This window comes from Sus scrofa, chromosome 3 (assembly GCF_054392235.1).
Source record: "Sus scrofa isolate SSC_HxYL_T2T_F1_AM1 chromosome 3, Sscrofa_HxYL_maternal_Yorkshire_Landrace_v2.0, whole genome shotgun sequence".
Lineage (NCBI taxonomy): Eukaryota > Metazoa > Chordata > Mammalia > Artiodactyla > Suidae > Sus > Sus scrofa.
In genome coordinates, this window is record NC_139385.1 from 103,393,217 (window position 1) to 103,411,010 (window position 17,794).

General features: G+C 37.4%; 1 long non-coding RNA gene across 9 annotated transcripts in view; it reads right to left on the minus strand.

Moving 5' to 3' along the window:
- The window catches only part of LOC146404815 (uncharacterized), a 779,473-nt gene that overhangs the window by 20,305 nt on the left and 741,374 nt on the right, over nt 1-17,794 (minus strand). For 6 of the 9 annotated variants that reach the window (XR_014841991.1, XR_014841985.1, XR_014841990.1 and 3 more), the window contains 2 exons: nt 1,677-1,791; nt 186-278 (listed from right to left, as the gene is read on the minus strand). This is a non-coding gene — a long non-coding RNA (uncharacterized LOC146404815). Of the gene's footprint in view, nt 1-185; nt 408-1,676; nt 1,792-2,728; nt 2,814-17,794 lie in introns of all 9 variants that reach the window. The other 3 variants (XR_014841986.1, XR_014841988.1, XR_014841989.1) reach the window with 2 other exon arrangements.

The following is a 17,794-nucleotide window of genomic DNA, read 5'->3' on the forward strand; positions in this document are numbered from 1 at the left end:
TAAAATTCACACACACCTCTGGAGAGTCTAATAGCTAATTTTATAATAATGACCTAGAGTGATTAAAAAAAAAAAAAAAGTTAAATGGTATTCTATTTAATCCCATTCACAGCAAAAACTAGCTCAATAGTCTCCATTTATTTTTACTCAAAATAGTTAGAATTAATAGGAATTCAGTAATTTACCATAAGCTGTTCAGAAAAGCTGTTCAACTATCCAGAAGAAGCCATACAATTCAGAGAGCTTGATGAATTCTCTTTATTGGCTCTTTGGAATTCCTATATTAAAATACAAAGTTGCTTTAGTCAAGTAGTTTAACAAAAAATATATCGAGTGTCTTGAGGACAGTGCGCCAGGCAATATTCTAGTCACTGAAGATGGTACTCACCTCCGAACAAACTCTGGTCCTAAGGACAAATGGAGGAAGGCATACAATAAACGCAATAATTACGTAAATATATACAGAATTTGAGATTAAACAACTATTTGAGAAAATACAAAATAGGAAACTGGGACACCAAGGAGGAAGTAAAAACAAATTTTGAGCATTGTTGCTGATTTATTATTAGGCATGAGGGTAGAACCTAATGGCTTTTGATTTTATTTCTAAAAACTTTTCTAATAGCATGTCATGTCTTATACCTGAAAATAGCTGTGGCCTGAAATGACAAACAGGGAAGAATTAGCCTCTCCCATCCTTTTTTAAATTGACTTATTTTGATATTCTTTCCTTTACTCCTTCAAAAGCCTATTGATCACAACAAGACAAAAAAACGAAAAGCGTGAGGACTGTTATGGGCTAAATGTTTGTGCTCCCTCCAAATTCACATGTGTGAGATTAGTGACACCAGAGAACTTTCTCACCCTTTCCACTATGTGAGGATGCAAAGAAAAAACAGCTGTCTGTGACCCAGAAGAGGGCTCTTATCAAAATACAACCATTCTCGCACCCTGATCTTGGACTTTAGGCCTTCAGAACTGTAAGAAATAAATTTCTATTACGTATAAGCCACCCAGTCCATGGGTATTTTGTTATAGCAGCCTGAACTAACACAGGAACATTACAATTTAGTGCCTTTAGACTATGATAGCAAAAATACTATAGAGTAAATGGCTTAAACAACAGAAATTTATTTCTCAGAGTTTTAGGAGCCAGGAATTCCAAGTTCAAGGCCCTGGCCTATTCACTGTCTCTTAAGAACTTGCTTTCAGGTTCATAGACTACTATCTTCCATCTGGCTGGGTGCTCATGTGGCCCAAGGGGAAGGAAACTCTCTGAGGTCTCTTTTATAAAGGCACTAATCTTCCTCATCAGGGGTCCATCCTTATGACCTTATTACCTCTCAAAGGCCTCATCTCCAAATATCATACTGGGGATTCAGTTTCAACATATAAATTTTGGGAGAACACATATATTAAGTCTATATTAGTGCCTAATATTTTTCACCATGAGTCTCTAATATTGCAACAGAATCTGGACTTCTCTAGAGTTCTTTCCAGAAACTGACCTGAGAAGGTTGCCACCATCAGTCTTTCTAAATTGGTCTCTGGACACAAGCAAATCTAGGCAATAGATAAAAGACTTTAAAAAGTTTGCACATCAACCACCTCTAGCTCCTGTCCTCCTGCTTGTCTCATGCAAGTACATGCACACAAAAACACATGCAGGTACTCACTCATATAGAAGCAATCCACTGCTCTTATATGGAAATAGTTGCAGTTCAAGCTGGTAAAACATTCCACTGAGCACCTTCTACACAGATGAAACCTTTGTCTTTCTTTTCTCTGAAGCTGAAAGAGAACACTTAGATGAACTAAATAATAAAGAGATCCCATTACTGTCATATACTTCCACACATATAAGGATAAAAAGGCCATCATCACATGAAATTGTTATGCTGATTACCTTTCTCTGCTCACTTTAAATCCAATCACTTAGTACAATCCATCAGCACTCAAATACATGGAAGACTGCAGGTTCATAAATAGAGACAATATAATTCAGTACCTTGACAATGCATTTGCTATCAATTATGGTAGTCCTAGTCTCAAGCATTAGAGAAGGAGTGGTATATTAATCTAAATACTGCTCAAGGGACTGTGTTGCTTTCATGAAGTTTTTATTTTATTTTTTTAAATTTTGTGCATTGTATTTCAGTAAAGCCAGAAAGAGAGTCAGTGATGTGGGTGCTATACAAACCCTTACCTCTGCATCTTGCCCACTTAAAAAAAGAAAAAATTAATTTTTAAAAATTAAAAAAAAACACATTTTTTACAGCTACACCTGCAGCATTTTTATAGCTGCACCTGCAGCATCTAATTGGAGATGCAGCTGAGGCCTACATCACAGCCACAGCAACACTGGATCCTTGTCAAGCCACATCTGCAACCTACACTTGCACCAAGGCTGGATCCTTAACCCACTAAGCGAAGTCAGGGTTTGAACCCACATCCTCACAGAAACAACACTGAGTCCTTAACCCACTGAGCCACAACCAGAATGACATTGCCCACTATTTTAAATCCTACTTTATTAATCCCTTATAAGATCTGTGATCTTGATATAACCTACATCTATTTTTGCTTTGTGTTCAAAGATATATTTAAATAGTTCTGCCACCTATTATATGTAGTGTAATTGAGAGAGAAAACTCATGAGTAGTCTTAAGCAAGTTACTTTTCTGAGCCAAAGTTTCCTCACATATAAAATGATGATAACAATACTCACCTCAATGGGTTATTGTGAGAAAGAACTGGATAGAATAATATGAGCCATTGAACATTTTTCTGCCTTTTCTTCACCTAGGGTTACTCTAGAAGTGTCCATGTAAGAATCAAGAATATGGTTAAGTTACAAATGCATTTTTCCTTATGTTACCTCCTTTTTTTTTTAAATACAAAGATCATTATACTAGAAAAGGAAATAATAAAAGAAGACAAAGTATATGTCCCACTCCTGATAACACAGACTTACTATTCACTCAACACATATTTATTAAGCATTCATTATGCCAGACATGGCTCTACATATTGGGACTACAGTACTAAGTAAAACAGACAAAAATCCTTGCCCTTAAAAAATTTACATATGAAAAGCTTTTTCTCCTCTTTGTGCACACATATGATACATAGTTGCAGTAACAGTAGTCATATTTTCTATTCTGCTTCTTTCATTTATTATTAGATTTTTTTTAAGTTTCCATGTTGCTAAACTCTGTAATTGTAATGTCAAAAAATATTCCTTGGAGTTAATACACAATAATTTAATTGACCAGTCTCCTCATACTGGAAATTTAGCCACAGTACTCATCCCTAGGTACAATGAGCATGCGTGTGTATTAACCTTTTTCTACTGATTTCCTTTATATAAACACCATGGTGGGATTACTGTATCAAAGTATGAAAACACTATTGGATCATTTAGGTAAAAGTAAAAAAAAAAAAAAATCCAACTCATCACTCTGGTGGATTCTCTCTACACAGTTTGAAGATAGTATATAATTTAGTACTCAAACATGTAAAACTTATGAAGGATGCTCTAGGAATTCAAACTGCAGTCAGTTGAGAGAGGAAAAAATACAGATTTTAGCTATACTATTCTTAAAAACAAACAAAAAAGATAACTTCAAAAGTAGAGGATGTGCAGCAAAAGATAATCAGAATGGGCAGAGTGGACTGAGGTTATATAAAGGTCACAGATCTGAAGTGGATACATTTGAACATGATCTAATAAATGTTAGAGAATCATTGTCATTATTTCAGCAGGAGAATGGCACAAAGAAAGCAGCATTATATAATCTGTAAAAGCAATATTGTCTTGCTTTAGGGAAGCTGAGGAACCTGGATACTGCCTTTTTTTTCTACGCTTTTACATTTGTTATTAAACCCAAAATCTTCCTCTTGCTGTTCTTCAGAGCGTGAGGAATGTAGAAAACCTAAAGCAGGGTCACGCCCACTGTACTGATGGGGAATATCCTAAATGGGACATGCTGGGTCAGTACAACATCCTTGACCCTCCTATGACAGAGATACAGAATCCATCATCCCTAGAAGGAGAGTGAGTGGCAGCTCTTCATGATGGAAAAAATTCTTCACGCTCCTGGAATACCTGAACGCAGTCCATTTCAGGTAATTAGGCTTCTACTCATTAAATGAGTCAGCATTAAAAATCTACTGACATTTTGGCCCAAAGACCAGAGAGTAGAGATGAAGAAATTTTTCTCTTTGTGTATCTTTTTCTTATCCTCAAATCAAAGGCTATTGAAAAGAATCTGAAAAAGAATGGAGGTGTTTATATGCATAACTGAATCACTTTGTTGTACAGCAGAAATTATCACATTTAAAATAAACTATATACTTCAATAAAACTTAAAAAAATGAAAAAAAAAAAAACAACAAACAAAGGCTATTGAAATTGACAAACTGTAGAGTTGTCCAGAGAGTTGGCCCAGTTCCCTTTGGAGGTCATGGGTGTGGTAGTGAATGCCATTTGCTTTCAATCAACTGGAGCAGCAAAACATATTCACCAGGCTGAAAAGATTATGATGAAAGGACTTCACTTTATACTTGTTTTCCTCCTACCTAACTGTGGAACCGTGTCTGGATCAGTGTCTGTCACATCATACCTGCTCAACAAGTGTCTGGTTGGTAAATGAATAAAACCATATATACTAGTTGCTTATTAAATATTTCATAATTGCTATTTGTTCAGTTTACAAGTTTTACAAACTGTGTATTGAGTCTTTGTGACTAGAATTTAGTTAAGGGAGAAAATGGATCATTTACTCTCCATAATAGTGAGTGGAGCTTGGGAAAAGTGTAAAGGAAAGGAGAAAGAAGACTTCACCGTAGGGAAATGTGCCAGATGGGCCTTCATTACTCTTTGTTGTTGAAAGGCCTCCTGTCAGTTGTAAGAACATTTTTCAAAGCTATAAACTATCATAAAGAGACAAGTGGAGATATCATTGTTTTGTCCAATGTTCCATTTTCAAAGCTTTGTGTAGTAACTACAGACAGGACACCTTCATGCATATTTGATGAATAAATGACTGAATGAAGGGAATATGGTTCTTCCTCCAGGGATTTCATAGTGAAGGTAGGAGAGAGAAGCCAGCAGGAGAATTGTGGAAATTGAGAAGTCTTCTATAGCCTATTACTCCATTAGCAGTCAACTCTCATGAATATTCAGTCAGCCATGAGTCTATCTCCTGAGTCATTTTCCAGAACAGATACTTCATTGTCCATAAGGATACCTTGAAAACTCTGTGGTTAATCTACAACTCAGTATTGACCTCTCTGCGGGTATTGGCAGAGTGGGAGAGATGAAAAACAAAAAACAAATAGAAGATCAAATAGTACTCTCTAGTTGGAGAAATAATACATAGACCTGTGAAATATGAGAGGATAAGAACATAAACGCAAAAATTCCCCAGTTGAAACCTTTGGTTCTTAGATGATTGTCCTGAAACATATGAAACATCAGAGCTTCGGAATAGGCATAAAATTTGTGGGATATAGTGTTAGTTATGGCCTGAGAATCTCTCATTTTGCAAAATTATCTTGCAAGTATAGCTCACTACTAATGATATCCTAGGTACCCAAAGCAGATGGCATAAGATTTGCTACCTCAAATATGCAGCCCACGTGTCCACTGAATTGTGTAAGAGGCTAACTGGGAATGTTAGATAACAATCCATGCAACATAAACAACCTTGAAGTCATAGAAAACTGTATAAAAATACATAGCCTTCTAAAGATTTTAAATATTTAAGCCCCCTTAAGAAATAAAACACATGAAGAATAAATATAAGAAATGTTAAATTGGCATTGGATTAATATACTTTAATCAGCAGCAGCAAATGAATCCCTTGGTATCTGAACAATTAAGAGCCACGGTAGGGTTTATAATTTAGGGCAACTAATATACAGAGCTGTAAATGCTGGGCCAGCACTAAGAATTCAGCACAACTGTACTGATGTCTTCCTGTGGAGGCTTACACATTTTTCTGCTTTATTTGAGAACAGGATAATACATAGATATGTGAATTGGATATCTATATTTATAGTTCTATTTGATACTATAGTTGCATTAGAACAATAGCAAACACTTTAAAAGGTAATTTACATTTCCCATTCTTAGTGCGGGACACTTTTTAAAAATGTTTGCAAGATATCACTCCATGTTTATTGTATCTTCTCTCATCAATGAGTTACTGAGTTAATTAATTCATTCAACAAACATTTGCTGAGTCTCTACTGAGTGCAAAGTGCTCTGCTAAGCTTTTGAATATGTGAAATGACTGAGAGATACCCCATCCTGGTTGAAGTTCATAGTCTTTGGAATGTCATTTAGCTATGAGTAGGGATGCAGGAAAAGGTTAGTATGTTTAGGTAAGGGCAAATCCCTTGGTATGACTGGTGGAGATACAGCATGAAGGAAATGTAGAAAATTAAGCTGGAAAAGTGGACATTTTCATGTTAATAAAATCAATGGAGAAATACATTTGAGTTTTGCTTTGGGGCACATGAGGAATGATCAGTTCACATTTTTTTTTAATTTTTTATGTTTATTTTTTAGCTTTTTAGGGCCACACTCGCAGCACATGGAAGTTCCCATGCTAGGGGTCAAATTGGAGCTGTAGCTTCCAGCCTACACCACAGTCACAGCAACAAGGGATCCCAGCTGTGTCTGTGACCTACACCACTGCCCACAGCAACTCCCGATCCTTAACCCACTGAGTGAGGCCAGGGATTGAACCCACATCCTCATGGATACTAGTTGGATTCATTTCCTCTCTGCCACAGTAGGAATACTCAATTAGTTTACATTTTTAAATGATGACTTTGAAAACCATAGAGAACAAATTGGAAGAGGAGAGGATTGAAGACAGACAATCAGGAAAAATATGAAATCTTCCAAGGATACTGAGTGTTTGGACTAAGGCTGTAAAAGTGCGGATGGAGAAAAGAAAAATATTTTGAGAAGCATTTTTGAGGCAGAATTACCAATCTTAACAATTCACTGTGGAATTAATAAATCATTAGATGTGTTGAACTTAGAGAAAGCCCAATATATAAGAGACCAAGAAGAGAAAAAGGAGCCACTTAAGAATCTAGAAAAGAACCATGAGGGATACTGTGCTTTATTATATGTAAACACAGTGAAAGCAAGTAAAAGAAATTAAGTTCAAGAATTGCTTATTATTGAAAACTGGAAGAGATCTTCTAAAGCATCTAGTCTAATTCTGTAGCTTTCAAGATGAGAAAGATGACTTGCCAATGTATTTGCCTTTAGTGGTAAAGCTGAGTGAAACCGAATCAAATATTTTGACTTGACAGCCAATTTTCTTTCCATTATATTTACATCTTTCTTAACATTTAAACATTAATGTTGACCTGATATCAGATCTTCCTTTGCATCTTGTACCTTATTTATATCTTCTGGAAAATGACTTTAACACTGGTTTTTCTTGAAATAGTGCATCCTGCCTAGCTCTGTGATTTGGGAAATCTTAGTTCAAGATATAGGACTCCGGACATTTTCCTGAATATCTCTGCAGCTTGGCTTCCTGGCTGTAAAATTAATGATCGGTCTAGATGATTTTTACTATCCATTTTTTATCTCTGGGATCTTAGCCATCCAGTGGTATACTGATTAGCAACCACCACTAGGTGTGTGGTGTGTCCCATGTGAGTGGAGTCAAATGGGCAGTAGAACACTGGAAAAAGAAAAGCAACTCCAAGACTTCTACACCTCTAGAGGACTGTGATGTAGACATTAGAAATATTGATCCTTAGACTACAGTTGGGGAACAGTCTGTGGCTTTTGCTGTGGTGGACATTTCTTCTCACATGATCCTGATAGTAGGCATTAAGTTATTCTGCCATGTCTGCTATTTTCCTATCTTTATGGCTTTGGGGGAAAATAACTAAGTTAGGCCCCTGCATATTCCTAAAAATTTGTGGTGAAGCTCAGAGCTGCAACATTGCCCCAATTTATTCCTCATGACTTGTTATTTAAAAAGAGCTTGCACTTTGCAGGGATTTTACTCCTTCCTTGAAAGCAAAAGAATTTGGTCCACCTGTGTCTGACAGACTGCTTTGTGAAAGAATGCAACAAATTTCCTCTGCCTACTTTCCCAATCCGCCTAGGCCATCTCTAAATGTGCCTTTCAGTTGATGACACACCAGAGGAAAGCAGATTTTTAAAAATCCCTAGAAGTGCTGTGTGGTAAAGAGGGCTTTTAATGATGTTTTGACATTTTCTGGAATGAATGCTTTGGTAGAACAAACTGAGAAAATGCTCAGGAAAGGATATGGGAAGCTGTAGCTATTTGTATGTGAACTGCTAGTAACTTTTTTCTACTAATAGAATTACATATAAGGAAAATCATATATTTAATACATTTTTAAATATAATACATTTTTTACTGTATCATAATCTCCAATTTTTGAGGTCCTAAATTGAATATGTAAACCTGGACCTAAGGAGTTTCTATTCCATTAAAAATGGTTGCAGTGGACTAACTAAATAGACACTGACATTTAAAAATATATGTATTAGAACTGGATTACCAAGTGAAAAGGATATTCTTTCCCTGGAGATTTTTAAAAGTAGAATGAGTACTCATCTTTTTAGAATTCTTTTTGTTACCTTCTTACCTTAAGGCTAGCAGAATTATTTGACTTTTAACAATTTATTCCCACAATTTGAAGTTTATGATTTCTTATTACTCTATTGTTGTTTCATTTAAAAGTAGTCTCAAAATATCCCTTACATCTTTCACGTAAAGGTTTTTGTTTGAGGCCTTGGAGTAGAGTAAAATACAGAATTTTTTGAAATATGAAAGAGTCAGGGCAGTGTTGCTAAAGCATGAGTGACAGGGGTGTCGTTAGGGAAAGCTGATGCCCTAGCAGTTTGCTCTCCTGCCTAATTTGATAAATGGTAATGAGCATCTGCTAATCTTCAGTGTAATGGAAACCTATTTGTAGTGATTACAACCTGGAAGAATTTAGTGTGTGTTGAGGATGGAGGGGAGTTTCCATGCTTGCATCCTGAGTACTCACCCCTACAAGTGCTTGCACACACAACTACTCCTTAAACCATAAATAGTAATACACTGATCCCTTTCAGGGTCAAATTGCTTATAGCCACATTTAGTAGAGAATTCTATTGAGGCAATGACTGGCTGAGAATGTCTTATCATCTTTTCCTCTCAAACAGCACTTCTTTGGCCAATTCTAGATGTAGCTCCTGGCAGATAGTGCCTATTGCGTGCTGATGTTTTCTGGCTCAGGCTCCCACTGTCCAGGTGCTGTGTTCCATGCTTCACTGCCAGAGAACCAAGAGGTATGGTTTCAACTATACACACTGTTGACTAAAGCAGTTCCCTGGCATCCACATCTCCCCTTTGCTTTCTCTTCATCTCTTGCCCCTCCTTCATCCAAGGGAAAGCCATGACTTAATATCTCCAGTTTCCATCATGGCAGACAATGTGCGACAAGAGCCAGCTGCCCTGAGAGAGGGGTAATTATCTTGGCTGGAATTAAGTAGCTACAGGTGTTAACACCTGCTGTACAGTTAACAGCTGTCTCCATGACTGCTGTTTACTCTCTTCCTGAAACAGGTCATTTGGTGCTTGAGTCAATGGAAACAAGGTCTTTGGCCTTATTCTGCCTTCTATAATAGGCAAGCAAAATTCAAGCCCACCAGAGTGAACACATGCCCCCTTGGCTTGACCATTCAGAGAAAAAGTGTACATGAAAATTAGGGCCTAACCTTAAAAAAACTCACATTTAAAAAAAATGCAGTTTAAATTTTCAAAAGTGAAGCATTATTAGCATTTTAAAATTCGGTATTCTGAAATAGAATAGCCATAGCCTTTCATTTTTCATTGTTCCTGCTGCCATTGTTTGGTTTTTACTTGTGATTAAATTGATATAAAAGATTCCAATAACAAGTATTCTGCTGTAGAATGTCACGTGCTTCCATAAATATTGGTTGAATGAATGAAATCCATGTTTTCACTCACCAATTTGATGGTCACCACAAAACCCAAGTCTTCTCGGTTTGCATTTTCCAGAGCCCAGGTCAGGATTCCCATCTTCTGAGAATCCTTCCCCTTTAATACTGCTTATGGTATAGTTCCATTGTACAAATCCCATTGTACTTTCCTATTTCCTCAGTTTCCTTTTTTGCTATTTAATCTGTGGTCCACAGACCATCAGCATCAACATCAGCTAGGATGATTAGAAATGCAGATATTTGGTACCATCCCCAACCTATCCAATCAGAACCTACATATATTTTTAAAGCCCCAGAAATTGATATCTGATTTGAATTTTGAGAAATAATGATGTAACACATTTCTTTTTTTTTTTTTACTAGTTTATTGAGGTCTTTTTCTATGCCCTAAAATTGAACTGCAAAAATCCATGAAATTCTTATGCATTCTTTTTAGCACCATTCTTAAATCCTTTTTATTTTGTTTTTCCCACTGTATAGCATGGGAATCAAGTTATTCTTACATGTATACATTTTTCCCCCACCCTCCCTTTGTTCTGTTGCAATATGAGTATCTAGACATAGTTCTCAATGCTACTCAGCAGGATCTCCTTGTAAGTCTAATCTAAGTTGCATCTGATAATCCCAAGCTCTCGATCCCTCCCACTCCTTCCGTCTCCCGTCAGGCAGCCACAAGTCTATTCTACAAGTCCATGATTTGCTTTTCTGTGGAGATGTTCATTTGTGCTGGATATTAGATTCCAGTTATAAGTGATATCATATGGTATTTGTCTTTGTCTTTCTGACTCATTTCACTTAGTACGAGAGTCTCTAGTTCCATCCATGCTGCTGCAAATGGCATTATGTCATTCTTTTTTATGGCTGAGTAGTATTCCATTGTGTATATATACTACATCTTCCGAATCCAATCATCTGTTGATGGGCATTTGGGTAGTTTCCATGTCCTGGCTATTGTGAATAGTGCTGCAATGAACATGCGGGTGCATGTGTCTCTTTTAAGCAGAGTTTTGTCCAGATACATGCCGAAGAGTGGGATTGCAGGGTCATATGGAAGTTCTATGTATAGATTTCTAAGGTATCTCCAAACTGTTCTCCATAGTGGCTGTACCAGTTTCCATTCCCACCAACAGTGCAGGAGGGTTCCCTTTTCTCCACAGCCCCTCCAGCACTTGTCATTTGTGGACTTCTTTGTGATGGCCATTCTGACTGGTGTGAGGTGATATCTCATGGTAGTTTTGATTTGCATTTCTCTTATAATCAGCAATGTCGAGCATTTTTTCAGGTGTTTCCTGGCCATCTGTATATCTTCCTCGGAGAACAGTCTATTCAGGTCTTTTGCCCATTTTTCCATTGATTGATTGGCTTTTTTGCTGTTGAGTTGTATAAGTTGCTTATATATTCTAGAGATTAAGCCCTTGTCCATTGCATCATTTGAAACTATTTTCTCCCATTCTGTAAGTTGTCTTTTTGTTTTCTTTTGGGGTGCAAAAGCTTTTCAGTTTGATTAGGTCCCATGGGTTTATTTTTGCTCTTATTTCTATTGCTTTGGGAGACTGACCTGAGAAAATATTCATGATGTTGATGTCAGAGAGTGTTTTGCTTACGTTCTCTTCTAGGAGTTTGATGGTGTCCTGTCTTATATTTAAGTCTTTCAGCCATTTTGAGTTTATTTTTGTGCATGGTATGAGGGGTGTTCTAGTTTCATTGCTTTGCATGCAGCTGTCCAGGTTTCCCAGCAATGCTTGCTGAATAGACTTTCTTTTTCCCATTTTACGTTCTTGCCTCCTTTGTCAAAGATCAATTGACCGTAGGTGTCAGGGTTTTTTTCCAGGTTCTCTATTCTGTTCCATTGGTCTGTCTGTCTGTTTTGATACCAGTACCACACTGTTTTGATGACTGTGGCTTTGTTAATATTTCTTGAAGTCTGGGAAAGGATGTAACATATTTCTATACCACAGTGCAATTAACTGTGTCTATGCCTGGCTTCCCCAGGGAATGAAAACTCCTTGAGATAAGGTCTTTGTTTATGTGGAGCCACCAGTCTGGCTGCCTGCTCCTCACTTTTCTCCTCTTATGACTCCTCCTTGCAGGGTCAGTCTTGCCCTGGGCACTGGACCAGATCCTGTGCAACACTGAATTTCCCTGTACTACCTCTATCCCTCCCAATTTAAAAGGGTAGGTTGTCTTATTTCTAAAATCAAGTCTCCACGTCCTCTCTTGGTTTGGTAACTAGATAGTTACCTTTTACTCCTGGGGCCTAATTCTCTCCTGAAAATGTGCGAAGTCCTCTGGTCCTCCTGGAAAGTAGGCACTGTTTTATGCTTTGATTAGAAACTGCTGGAGAGCAGGAGCCAGTCCCATTCTCTTCTCTTTTCATATTTGAATATAGCACAGAGTGGTACCAAAAGAGCCCTGATCAATGATTTTTCACAAGCTGTACCTTCAATTAGATGCAGCTGCTTTAAAAACAGTGTTATTTCTTCTAGGCCTCTAGCGTTTGTTAAATAATTGTTGAAATGAATGAAATTTGTCTTACCAACCTGAAAGAATGAATAACTCGCCCAAGCCCATCTCATTTGGCCAGGTAATGTGTAACTCCCCCAACTGATTTAGCTCCCTATGTTGCTATTGACTTTAGACTCCTTATGGCAAAGCTAGAAATTCCAGGCCCTGCAAACTGATGTTTGAAAGTCTTTTGTGGCATGCTTTCTTATTAATTTAGAAAGGACTTTTCTTTGCTAACCCTTCCTGGTGGCCCTATCTTCACTCTGTTTACACACAGACAATTGTGAAAAAAACTATGGGTAGAAGATTTTGCTTGTTAGCAGTAACACGTTACAGTGTTAAAGATTTCTATCTGCTTATTTTATTTTTTAAATTTTTACTATAGTTGATTTACAATGTTCTGTCAGTTTCTGCTGTACAGCAAAGTGACCTAATTGTAAATTTATATACATTTTTTTCACATTATCCTCCATCATCTATCTGCTTATTTTAAAGCTGGCAATCTAAGTAGTCCTGTGCAAAAATATGGTCTCTGTTTCAATACTACACAAGTGAGCTGACTGTGCCTCTGGCTTGGACCAAGGGAGGGATGAGTTGAAAATGAGAGTAGATGTATGTATGTAGCCATGTACCTACTGAAGAAAGAGTAAAAAGGGCTGGAGCCACTGGGAGGGCAATGTCAAGCATAATAACACAAGCTTGCAAGTAAGTAGGTAGTTGAGAAATGCACAAGCCTTTGTGGAAACACTGATATGAATCCTAGTTCTGTTAAATACTAGCTTTGGGCAACCTGCATTAAAAACAATTCTGCTAAATACATGGGGACCTCAGATTTCTCATCCATAAAATGGGAATCATGTTCTTAATTCTAGTCATAGTCACCATATACTTGTGCAGACTGTGCTCTGTACAAGGAACCTGCTGACATACCATTTTTTGTGAGGGTTAAAAAAGATGGTATGTAGAATTATGAATGAGTGCTTGGGCTTCACTATATATGTTGCCAGTTTTCCAGTCCTTGTTTTGCCTCTCTGAATAAAAGTTCTATTCTCCATATTTGACTTCCTTACCCCAAGAATCAGCACTGCCTATTGTTCACAGGCTCTCATTTTACCAGCTCTGTCCCCAGAGAAGTAATCTTTCCTTTTCTCTCTCCCTACTCCCCACATTTGTGTGTGTGTGTGCTTTTTAGGGCTGCACTTGCGGTATATGGAAATTCCCAGGCTAGGGGTTAAATTGGAGTTGCAGCTGCTGGCCTAGGCCACAGCTATAGCAACCTGGGATCCAAGCCATTTCTGTGACCTTCACCATAGCTCACAGCAATGCTGGATCCCTAACTCACTGAGCGAGGCCAGGGATTGAAACCCCATTCTCACGAACACTAGTCAGGTTCATAACCTGTTGAGCCACAAGAACTCCCTTCCCTTAATTTTAATGAAAAAAAAAATCCCTGGAAAGGCATCTGGCAGACCTGGCCAGTCACTTGTCCAGGATGGTGCTGCATTCTCATTATTGGTTTTCACTGTAACCATGTGAGGAGCAGGAAGGGCTACAGAATTCAAAGCAGGGCAATTGACTTTTCCCCCACCCCTCCAGAAGATGAGTGGTATGAGATGAAAATCAGTATTTTCACCACAATTCTTATAAGTATTGAGCACTTCCTGTAAGCTGAGACTCCAAATAACACCAATGAAATACATCAAGACCAAGGAGGTAAAATCTGTTTGAAAAGACAGAAAACTTGTGATGTGAGTCAGCCAATACAAAATAGAAATTATAGTGCTAATGAGTGTTGCTTTTGATGGGGGACATTTTGGACTGGTCAGGAAGGACAAGAATTTGTCTTCCAAGATGGAGAAAAGACTTCATTCTCCATTCCTGTGATACCAGTGTTGACTTGTTTGATGCAGGAGTTTTTTCCCCCAATGTTTTGCTGTTTTGTTGAATTCGTATTGTATAAAATAAAAAATGCTGACTTACACTGTTAAGTATATGTCAGAAACAGAACTTCCCTCAAAACATTCCGGGTAACTACTAATTGCATTCATTTGCTAATTAGCACTTTCTTTGTCACTGACTATAACACCAGATTGGATTTTCCAATAGGAAATAGAAATAAAACAAAACAAAACAAAAATCAAGAAAGTGACATGCTAGTTGCTATGAGGATATTAGGAACAAAGAAATATGACAAGTGTGGGTACTAATATCATGCTAATATTTGAAGGAGGGAAGGCCAATGAGGAAACGAACATACATATGTTCAAAATAATAGTAGTTATTACCTTTTCCATTAAATAGTGCTGATTATATTTGACTACAGAGCCACACGGAACTAGAAATCAATTAATATGAGGTCCTGCTATGGCTCAATGGGTTAAGAATCCAACTACAGCAGCTCAGGTTGCTGCTGAGGCATGGGTTCAATCCCTGGCCTGGTGCAGTGAGTTAACAATCCTGTGATTTACGCCACAGCTGTGGCTCTGATTGAATCCCTGGCCTAAGAACTTCCATATGCCACAGGTACAGCCATTGAAAATAAAACAAAGATGGTAGAATGAACAAAGGAATGGGCTCAGTAGGGAATGTGATTACTTTGGAATTTCTAATCATGCAGACAGAGGAAAACCAAGTTTTTTAACCGATGTGCTAAATATGGTTGTGCTAAAATGGAAAGCACATGTTAGAAGTTATTAGACACAATAAGGCAGTGTTCAAAGCACTATAGGACTTAACCCTTGGCATTTACTGCCACAAACTGACACAGCGCCACTGCAAGGGAGTTCCTGTCATGGCTCAGATAGCAACTTGACTAGTATCTGTGAGAACACAGGTTTGATCCTTGGCCTCACTCAATGGGTTAAGGATCCAGTGCTGCAGTGAGCTGTGGTGTAGTTGAAGGTCTAGCATTACTATAGCTGTGGCTGTGGTGTAGGCTGGCAGCTTCAGCTCCAATTTGACCCATAGTTTGAGAACTTCCATATGGCATGGGTGAGGCCCTAAAAATAAAATAAAATAAAATAAAATAAAATAAAATAAAATAAAATAAGCACTACAAAAATAATACCAAGTAGAGGTTGGTAAGTTCAGATGGGATAAATTTGCTTTTTATCCTTCCACTGTGATACAATTAGTAAGGAAACATGAAACATAGATCCGCCTTTTTGCTTTTGTAGGAAGGAGTGTCATTTACAACAGATATTTAGAAATTTTCTGTTTTTTATCACAATGTGGTTTTTTGCTTATTGTTTAGTATTTCAACCATCTAATGTCTTTTATTCCATTTATTTTATTCTTTTTTCCAATTATAACTGCAGAACAAGGCACATATGTTGCTGATTTGCTTCACTTCTTGTCCTGATTGCAAAGTAGACCACCACACAGTTTGGTGCCTTGGTGGTACAGAGTTGGGAAAAAGGGTGTCCTGCACCCTTGTGGCCTCACATTCCAGAGAGTCAGAGAAATAATCATTATAAGACTGTACAATCTTCCCTATAAGAAGGTAATGCAGGGAATATATGAAAGTTATTGGAAAAGGAAGAGAAAGAGAAAGGCAGGGAAGAAGTAAAGAAGAAAGCAATCAGCCCAATTAGGTAAATCTTAGCATCAGGACTGCAGAAGAACCTGATGATGGGAATTAAGGCCATGAGGGTTGAGACGCTGTGGATTCTATGAGGAACATGCCTCTCTAGGACAGACATATCTGCATTGACCTGGAATGATGCACAACTTAGATGTTACAGATCTTGGGTATCACAGGGCCCAGTCTATCACTCTGAGGACCTAAACAAGGCTTAGCAACAAACTCTGTTCCTTAAGAACTAAAACTGTCTTTGCTTCTGAGTGGAGCTGGCATGATTCATCAAAGGGCATAATTCATTTCAGTAACTGTCAGAGCAGCTTCCTCACCAAGGGACTGCTTGAGATTCCTTTCTAAGAAGGTGTTCACAGTGCCTTTTGAGAGCATTTGCTCCCATCTCCATGATGGGTTAATCCATCTACTCTATTTCCAACAAAATAAAATCACCCATACATCTTTTAAATAAATCTATTTCTAGAAATTTGATATTGTCTTGCAAGCAACCTGCTTCTAAATATTCACTAATCTGTTATTTTTTCTGCATAAAATATGGTTTCATAAAATACCCTTATTTACATTTGATTCCCTTTATATTGTTTTGGAAACTGAATGCCAGGCTATAGGGACTGATTATCATTTTCCAAAAGATAAAGCACAGGAGTAAAATCACAGTATTATTTGATGACTTGTAGTCCATAAAAAGCAGTATGAGGGCAGTGGCTCTTATACACATGAAATCTCTAAATCTCTAATGTCACATAAATTACACAAAACAAAGGTTCAACAAACCAGTATTTTAAATATTATAAAATATTGTCCTAAGTGCAATGCATATTAAAAATTTCTGTGGCATCACCTAATATAGGCGCACCCAGACACATACAACAAATACCAACAGACATGAAATGAGAAATTGATGGGAATTCAATCATAGTAGGAGACTTTAACACCCCACTCACATCAATGGACAGATCCTCTACACAGAAAATCAATAAGGCAACAGAGATCCTAAAGGAAACAATAGAAAAGTTAGACTTAATTGACATTTTCAAGACATTACATCCAAAAAAATTGGAATATATATTCTTCTCAAGTGGACATGGAGCATTCTCAAGAATTGATCACATACTGGGGCACAAAGGTAATCTTAACAAACTTAAGAGTATAGAAATTATTTCCGACAATGGCCTGAAACTAGAAATCAACCACAGGAAAAGAAATGAGAAAAAACTGACCACATGGAGACTAAACAGCATGCTACTAAAAAACCAATGGGTCAATGAGGGAATCAAGAAGGAAATTAAAAAATACCTTGAGACAAAGTGTAACGAAGACACAATCACTCAAAATTTATGGGATGCCTCAAAAGCAGTGCTCAGACGGAAATTCAGAGCAATACAGGTCTTCCTCGAAAAACAAGAAAAATCTCAAGTCAACAAATTAGCCCACCACCTAAATTAATCAGAAAAAGAAGAACAAGCAAAACCTAAAGTCAGCAGCATAAAGATCAAAGAGGAACTTTTAAAGTTGAACCCCCAAAATTCAAATACCTGGGAATACACCTGACCAAGGAGGTGAAAGACTTTTATGCTGAGTACTCTAAAACATTAATCAAGAAAATTAAAGAGGATGCATACAAATGGAAAGATATTCCATACTCCAGAGTTGGAAAAATTAATATTGTA